Source organism: Lotus japonicus, chromosome 4 (assembly GCF_012489685.1).
Source record: "Lotus japonicus ecotype B-129 chromosome 4, LjGifu_v1.2".
NCBI lineage: Eukaryota > Viridiplantae > Streptophyta > Magnoliopsida > Fabales > Fabaceae > Lotus > Lotus japonicus.
In genome coordinates this window covers 37,960,465-37,970,115 of record NC_080044.1, presented here as the reverse complement: position 1 = coordinate 37,970,115, position 9,651 = coordinate 37,960,465, and positions in this window count along the sequence as shown.

Below are 9,651 nucleotides of genomic sequence, written 5' to 3'. Positions count from 1 at the left end.
CCAATCCCTCTGATTGAACATACGGACTCACGCGTGCCTGAGTGACTACCGCCGAATCGATCCAATCCATCGGATTGAATATACGGATTCGCGCGTGTCGAAAAGTTGTCGCTGAATCGATCCAATCCCTCGGATTGAACATACGGATTCACGCGAGGTAAAATGGCAATCGCTGAATCGATCCAATCCCTCTGATTGAACATACGGACTCACGCGTGCCTGAGTGACTACCGCCGAATCGATCCAATCCATCGGATTGAATATACGGATTCACGCGTGTCAACAATTATTGCCGAATCGGCCCAACCCGTCGGGTTTGGACATACGGATTCGCGCCGCAAAGTCGAAGATACACCCAACAACATAGCTGCACCAACAGCACAACCACAATAGCTGCTCCAACAGCACAACAACAAGCGCTGCTCCAACAGCACCACAACATCTACATACTCGAAGCCCCTCATCTTTCTCAATACTGGGATCCGACGACACTTCTCGTTTTCCAAAACTATGATTTGCATCCAAAGCTTCCTTCCGAGATTATTACCATTACTTAAAGATTTAGAGGTTGTTTAATGTCTTATGAGTTTTCTTTACAAAATAATTATCCTTTTAGTCTTATCGCGAATCCTATAAGTTCTCGGGATCTCCTAATCCCCAAATGACTCCAGAGAATGTCTCGATCCATAAACATCATAACAAGGCCCGAATCTCATTCGTCCTTTCAAGCTTCCTCAAAACTCTCAAAATAAAATCGGCATGACCTGCCCGCTTTTCTCACCGTTCAGAAACTCAGATTCCAGTACAGAGCATATTCAATTCATCACAATCAACAACATGTCATATATCGATAAATCGCATCATAAACACTTAGCACTTAGCATATAAAGCATGCACCACACATCCTAGATTACCCACATAACACATAGCATGTAAGTCAATCTCAAAAACATTCAGTAGATGAATCATCTACATTGTCAGCCGAAGCCTCAGAAAACATTTTCCAATCACACACAATTCCAGTGCATAAACAGTAAACAATGTCGAAACATCGACCCTAAGCATTAACTAGGGATTCAGTGAGAAGCCCTCACCTGTAGATTCTCCAGGACGATCCCCTAACACTTGTTCACAATCAAAGGCTTGCTCCTCTGGGAATTCCTCAAAATCACCTTTAGAGCAAAACCACAGAAATACTATTAGAATCTATCGAAAACTAAGCTATCGATACTTACTAAGGTTACTCGAAGTAATCTATACTCTAAGGTACGATAATCTAGCGCGAAAGGACAAGTTTTCGGAAAAGGAAATTTTCCTCCTTCCCCCTAATAGGGCTCGGCCACTTTGGTTAATTGTGGGGCTCGATTTTTCTTCGATCAAACTTGGTTCCTATGCTTTCATAAGCCGTAACTAAGGGTATTCTGAACTCGGAAAAATTATCGGATCAAAAACTGTCGTAGGGGTATTTTGGTCATGATTTTTAACTTAGGATTTTCAAAACTGAAATCTCAAAAATAAAATTTTGCAGGGACGTCACCAACGACGTTTATGACAACTAATCCTACTAGCACTAAGCTAAGGCGATAGTTTTCAGCCTAAAGGTTGAAGCTTTACACCAAAAACTCCAAAAATGGGTATTTTAGGTTCAAATTGATTCCGGCGGAATTCCGGCGACATAACGGAAAATCTAACCCGGCAGAAGTGATCTTGGGCGCATAAGGAAGAGGTTTACAATCAGAAATGAAAGATTCAGGATAGTTTTGCAAAAACCCATAAACTATCCACTCAGAAAACTCTACAGAAAAGCTATGGAAAAAACGATCGGAGGTAAGGATTAGCGACTATACCTCGAAGCCTTGAAGTAGCAACTGATTGATCGACGATCAAGCAAGAAATGAACAAAAGCTCTTCTTTCTTCTTCCTCTTAGCAAATTCGCAGGTTTTGGAGAGAAATGGTGGAAATTTGTGATATTTTCTCATTTCTTGGCTATATATAGAGGTTGGCAAAACGCGGTAAAATGAAAGTTTCGCGAATCTGATTTTTCCGGCTTCATTCTCCATGAATTCTAAGATAGGTTTTGGCGAAAGAATTCCAAAACTAAAATGAGGTCTCCTTATATTTTAGGTGACTAATGCAAAGTCGGTGTAAAACTATTTTACCCGATAATTTACTTTTTGCAACGAATGTCGGAATGGAAAACTTCCTTCTGAAGAAAGATTGAAATCATCAAGAGAAATGGGTGTACGCGTGTAGAATCTTCATTTGAAGCTCTGAATAGAAAAAGTCTTCATTGACGGTTGATTCTAGGGTTTTGAAAAACCAGGGATTCGGTTTCGGCAAACTTCCGATGATTGGAATCGGACGTTCGTAGATCCTAGAGTTTCGCCTCGAAATGATTGTGATATATGGAAAAAGAGAAGTTCAGATATTTCTCTAAAGATTTTTGGACTAAATTCCTACAGTGTTCCAAAGCTGGAAGTTTGTTGGAAATTATATTCCTATAGTGTTCCAAAGCTGGAACATAGTTTTGTTTCCTAAGGTTCTTGTCCTAGGTTTTAAATGCGAATATTAGTCGTGCTATAACTTAAATCGACTTCGATACTATCCTTTGACTTTTCCTGAACTTTCTCCTTCATAAATATATTTCATTTAATAAACTTTCGTTCAGGTTTCCCTTCACATTACATCAACCCTAATCGTGAATAAGAAGTTTATTCACTTATCATAAACTTAAAAACTCGGGCCTTACATTACTACCCTCCAAAAAGAAAGTTTCGCCCTCGAAACTTAAGGTCAGTAATAGTTCTGGATATTATTCCTTGATCTTTTCCTCTAACTCTCACATAACACCGTCCGTGTCTTTATTCCAAATAATTTTCACTAAAACACTCTGCTTTCCCTTCGATTGTTTCACTCTTCTAGTCCCAATGTTGACCAACAGCGTCTCAACAGACATATCATCTTTCAACTTGCCGAGGTTTAACTACAATCATCAATGATAACACCACTAAAACTCTTACTCGAATATGATCTCCAGCTTCTGAAGTCAATCTTTACCCTAAGATTCTCATTCCACTTAGCAAAAATTCACTCGCTAATCTCTAGCTTGTATCACCGAAATCCATAACAAGTTTCATTCACTCTTAGACTTTAAGCAACTTGTCCAAATATGACAACCTCAAGTGTTCATCTTAATACTAACACTTCCCTTTTCTGTAACTTGATCACCATCTCGTCAATCAACTTCTTAATCTCTCTATCAAATTCTAACCAACTTCGAGTCCTAGAAACTTAAGACAACAATTCATAGACTTAAAACCTGAACCTTCACCAAGTTTGGACCTCTAATGTCCGTTAATTCTTCAATGCTTCCTAAATGAATATCCATTTCTTCAAACTATATCTCCTTCGCAAGAGAACTTATACTTAATGCGAACTTTTTCCTCCCAGCTCGACTAATCCTCGATCCAATCAAGTTAATCTTACCAATCCTTCTATCAAAGTCCATAGCCAGCTCTGATTCCGAATATCACCCCCTCAATATTAAGTTGATCAAGCCTAATACATCGAAGGTGAAATTTAGAAAAACCCACTGGAACAGTCAATGAGTTCCTATCATCCGATAGTCACAAATATCCTGACCTCACATCCTCAACGATTCCGCTACGGAACTACACGCCCTCGACATCATACGTATACTATCCATAAGAAATCTCTATGAGATTCATTCTTCAGCTTCTAGCTTCCTTTTAAACGCATTGGTGCAAAACTACTCTCTAGGTTTACCGTGTTATTCTAAACCTCGTGTAACTTCTATAGTGGAAACACGAGTAGCAGTCAAATAAACTTTTGTAGGTGTAATAACTATAAGGTCAACGCTTAGCGGTAAAAGCAAGTTCAGACGTGTTGCACACGCTACGGGGGTAACGAAGAGTATACCATACTAGAATGAGAAAGAATAGTTAGAAAGTTACCATCGTTCTTGCGCTCTCCTCTGACTAATCCATCAGCTCCCTCGCCGCACAAGACATGGACTCTTCCCCGTGCAGTAGAACGTCTTCCCCTCACCGTATGCACAGATGGCTCAACCTTGGTTACATTGCAATCCTTGGCTTGATGCCCCGGACGGCTGCAGTTGAAACATAGAGGTCTTCCGTCTGGACACTTGTTAGTGTAGTGCCCCACCTTCTTGAACCTGTAACACGTCACTCCTTGACCCGAAGTCTTGTTTCATGTTCCTCCGGTAGCATTTATGGGCTTATACTGCCCCGAGGTAAAACCTTCCGCCACAGGACGTTGATACGGCTTCTTCTGTCGGAATCTCTCTATCCCATGATTATTTTGAAAGTTCGACCTCATTGGTCCCCCAGTGCCTGTTCTATTCATCCTCTTGTTCTTCATAAGTTCAACTTCTGTTGCCTTCTCAACCAAAGCTTGGAAACGCATAATTCCCAATGGCCTCACAGAGTCCTCGATATCTAGCCTCAGTCCATTGACGAAACGCTTACACATGTAGCGCTCATCGACATGGTCGGTGAAAAATTGGAAGTGTTTGGCCAAAGACTCCAATTTAGAAGCAAATTCAGGTACAGACATGCTCCCTTGTCGGAGTGTCAGAAACTGTGCCTCCCGCTCGTCCCGAGCACTAGTTGGAAAATACTTTTCCAAGAATGCAGTTCGAAAGGAGTTCCAATTCACCTCCTCGTCGTTAGCTTCCATAATTCCTCTGGTACCCTTCCACCAGTACTCAGCATCGCCCAGCAGCAGATAAGTTGCCAGGCCCACCTTAGCCCCTTCAGCAGTCTGCAGTACTTCGAAAATCTTCTCAATCTCTTGGATCCATAGATCCGCATTGTCTGGGTCAGTCCCGCCCGTGAACTTGGGTGGATCCTGCCTTCTAAAATCATTCAGTCCCCTGTTCTGGTCTAGGGCTAACTCCCTCTCACGCTTATGTCGCTCACGTTCAGCCTTGTCAGCACGCCACTGAGCGTTCTCCACGGTTTGATTTGTCATTGCCTGGGCCACAGCAGTCATTGCCCCAGCGAGTTGATTCATGTTCACCATGTTCTCTGTTCGTTAAGTAGACAGTCAGTACCAATCACAAGATAGTATTATGCATAGCTATACAATATGATTAGGTAGCAACTTCAATCAATTTAAAGCGAAAATCGCTTGCAGACAATCAAGGTTTTACTCTTTGCAGAGTCACACAACCTAGCACAGAAGACCTATTCCCCAACAACTCCCGAAAGACTCGACAAGCTCTGATACCACAATGTAACACCCCGATTTCGGTGGCGTCACTTTAGTAACCAAAAGTAAACTTAATGCGGAAATACGTGAATATTTTTTTTCGATATAATAACTAAGACAAGACTGAATTAAATAAAACCCAAATGCGAAAAGCAATAAAACTATTATCCAATATATATTTACAACCCCCGCTGTAAGTACCCAACCTCGTCACGAGTGACCTCCAGTGACGGAAAGTAGTAGAAAAGAACGCCCGTAGGCAAAAGGTATAATCCAAAAGAAAGGTTAGGTGTCTGCAACACTGTCCCTCAAAATAAGAATAAGTCAGCCCAGATGGCCTAAAACAAGACCTCTTAAGTCCAACCAACTCTCTGTGATTCCCGTAAAGGAACCACACAAAAAGCTATAGGTGGGAAACTACCCTGTCCCCAAAGAAAACAAATGATGTTCAGAGCTAAGACTCTACTCCTACACTAATCCATCTCGAGGAGCTCACACCAGCACTAAAACCTACATGCTAGCATGATCGTCGTCCGAATTCGAAATCCAGAACGACCTAGTCTATGTACACCATCCGTCCTCCGCTCGCTATCGCGATGCGCTCCTGTTCCAGCATCCCAACTCTAGTTTCCCCCGAAGGGTGAACCGTCGCGAACCAGTCCGCCAAAGACATCTGACAAAGGGCGTTTGTCCGCCAAAGCACACACAGAAGACGCGAGGGTCAACTCCAAAGAATTACATAAATAATAGCACCAATAGTTATAGATAAGAGAATAGCCACTTAGGCTTATAGCTAGGGATAACATCCTAGGGTTGCATATTCCATAATGAACTCAACAACAATAATAACAATTAACATGTTCCAAATAGGATTAACAAATAACAATCACACTCGACAACTAAATCAGTATGCATGAATGCAGGATGATTAGTCAAACAACGTCTCCGACTCTCACTCGACACGTCGCCACGTGTTCTAGGTAAATTAAAGTCTCTAAAAGCTTACCCTAAGGTAAAGTCGATTCTGCGACAAAAGACACTTCTTCACATCAACATAGTAACTCATGATGATCTCCGGATCATCCGACTCATCTCAATCCGATGGTCACAACTGCTCAACAAGCAAAGAGTATCACATACTCGGAAACTACCGGTTTCCCGGACTTATCCCCAGGATAGCCCAACAATTAGGCATGTCAAGTCGATCCAACCCCTTGGGTTGAACATACGGACTCGCACACGCAACTCCCACAATTAGGCATGTCGAGTCGATCCAACCCCTTGGGTTGAACATACGGACTCGCACACGCAACAAATGACAACGCCAAGTCGGTTCACTCAAAAGAGTCGAACATACGGACATTGCGCGTGTCCAATGACTATCGCCGAATCGATCCAATCCATCGGATTGAACATACGGATCCGCGCGTGTCGAAAGGTTATCGCTGAATCGATCCAATCCCTCGGATTGAACATACGGATTCACGCGAGGTAAAATGGCAATCGCTGAATCGATCCAATCCCTCTGATTGAACATACGGACTCACGCGTGCCTGAGTGACTACCGCCGAATCGATCCAATCCATCGGATTGAATATACGGATTCGCGCGTGTCGAAAAGTTGTCGCTGAATCGATCCAATCCCTCGGATTGAACATACGGATTCACGCGAGGTAAAATGGCAATCGCTGAATCGATCCAATCCCTCTGATTGAACATACGGACTCACGCGTGCCTGAGTGACTACCGCCGAATCGATCCAATCCATCGGATTGAATATACGGATTCACGCGTGTCAACAATTATTGCCGAATCGGCCCAACCCGTCGGGTTTGGACATACGGATTCGCGCCGCAAAGTCGAAGATACACCCAACAACATAGCTGCACCAACAGCACAACCACAATAGCTGCTCCAACAGCACAACAACAAGCGCTGCTCCAACAGCACCACAACATCTACATACTCGAAGCCCTCATCTTTCTCAATACTGGGATCCGACGACACTTCTCGTTTTCCAAAACTATGATTTGCATCCAAAGCTTCCTTCCGAGATTATTACCATTACTTAAAGATTTAGAGGTTGTTTAATGTCTTATGAGTTTTCTTTACAAAATAATTATCCTTTTAGTCTTATCGCGAATCCTATAAGTTCTCGGGATCTCCTAATCCCCAAATGACTCCAGAGAATGTCTCGATCCATAAACATCATAACAAGGCCCGAATCTCATTCGTCCTTTCAAGCTTCCTCAAAAACTCTCAAAATAAAATCGGCATGACCTGCCCGCTTTTCTCACCGTTCAGAAACTCAGATTCCAGTACAGAGCATATTCAATTCATCACAATCAACAACATGTCATATATCGATAAATCGCATCATAAACACTTAGCACTTAGCATATAAAGCATGCACCACACATCCTAGATTACCCACATACACATAGCATGTAAGTCAATCTCAAAAACATTCAGTAGATGAATCATCTACATTGTCAGCCGAAGCCTCAGAAAACATTTTCCAATCACACACAATTCCAGTGCATAAACAGTAAACAATGTCGAAACATCGACCCTAAGCATTAACTAGGGATTCAGTGAGAAGCCCTCACCTGTAGATTCTCCAGGACGATCCCCTAACACTTGTTCACAATCAAAGGCTTGCTCCTCTGGGAATTCCTCAAAATCACCTTTAGAGCAAAACCACAGAAATACTATTAGAATCTATCGAAAACTAAGCTATCGATACTTACTAAGGTTACTCGAAGTAATCTATACTCTAAGGTACGATAATCTAGCGCGAAAGGACAAGTTTTCGGAAAAGGAAATTTTCCTCCTTCCCCCTAATAGGGCTCGGCCACTTTGGTTAATTGTGGGGCTCGATTTTTCTTCGATCAAACTTGGTTCCTATGCTTTCATAAGCCGTAACTAAGGGTATTCTGAACTCGGAAAAATTATCGGATCAAAAACTGTCGTAGGGGTATTTTGGTCATGATTTTTAACTTAGGATTTTCAAAACTGAAATCTCAAAATAAAATTTTGCAGGGACGTCACCAACGACGTTTATGACAACTAATCCTACTAGCACTAAGCTAAGGCGATAGTTTTCAGCCTAAAGGTTGAAGCTTTACACCAAAAACTCCAAAAATGGGTATTTTAGGTTCAAATTGATTCCGGCGGAATTCCGGCGACATAACGGAAAATCTAACCCGGCAGAAGTGATCTTGGGCGCATAAGGAAGAGGTTTACAATCAGAAATGAAAGATTCAGGATAGTTTTGCAAAAACCCATAAACTATCCACTCAGAAAACTCTACAGAAAAGCTATGGAAAAAACGATCGGAGGTAAGGATTAGCGACTATACCTCGAAGCCTTGAAGTAGCAACTGATTGATCGACGATCAAGCAAGAAATGAACAAAAGCTCTTCTTTCTTCTTCCTCTTAGCAAATTCGCAGGTTTTGGAGAGAAATGGTGGAAATTTGTGATATTTTCTCATTTCTTGGCTATATATAGAGGTTGGCAAAACGCGGTAAAATGAAAGTTTCGCGAATCTGATTTTTCCGGCTTCATTCTCCATGAATTCTAAGATAGGTTTTGGCGAAAGAATTCCAAAACTAAAATGAGGTCTCCTTATATTTTAGGTGACTAATGCAAAGTCGGTGTAAAACTATTTTACCCGATAATTTACTTTTTGCATCGAATGTCGGAATGGAAAACTTCCTTCTGAAGAAAGATTGAAATCATCAAGAGAAATGGGTGTACGCGTGTAGAATCTTCATTGACGGTTGATTCTAGGGTTTTGAAAAACCAGGGATTCGGTTTCGGCAAACTTCCGATGATTGGAATCGGACGTTCGTAGATCCTAGAGTTTCGCCTCGAAATGATTGTGATATATGGAAAAAGAGAAGTTCTAATATTTCTCTAAAGATTTTTGGACTAAATTCCTACAGTGTTCCAAAGCTGGAAGTTTGTTGGAAATTATATTCCTATAGTGTTCCAAAGCTGGAACATAGTTTTTGTTTCCTAAGGTTCTTGTCCTAGGTTTTAAATGCGAATATTAGTCGTGCTATAACTTAAATCGACTTCGATACTATCCTTTGACTTTTCCTGAACTTTCTCCTTCATAAAATATATTTCATTTAATAAACTTTCGTTCAGGTTTCCCTTCACATTACATCAACCCTAATCGTGAATAAGAAGTTTATTCACTTATCATAAACTTAAAAACTCGGGCCTTACACAAGAAACCCAAGGTTGAACCATCTGTTAACACTGCAATGGGAAAGCACCCTGCTGCTAGAGGAAAAGTTTACACCATGGATGGTGAAGAGGCTGAGGGAGCTGACGAACTAGCTAGAGGAGAGCGCAAGAACGATGGTAACCTTCTAACTATTCCTTC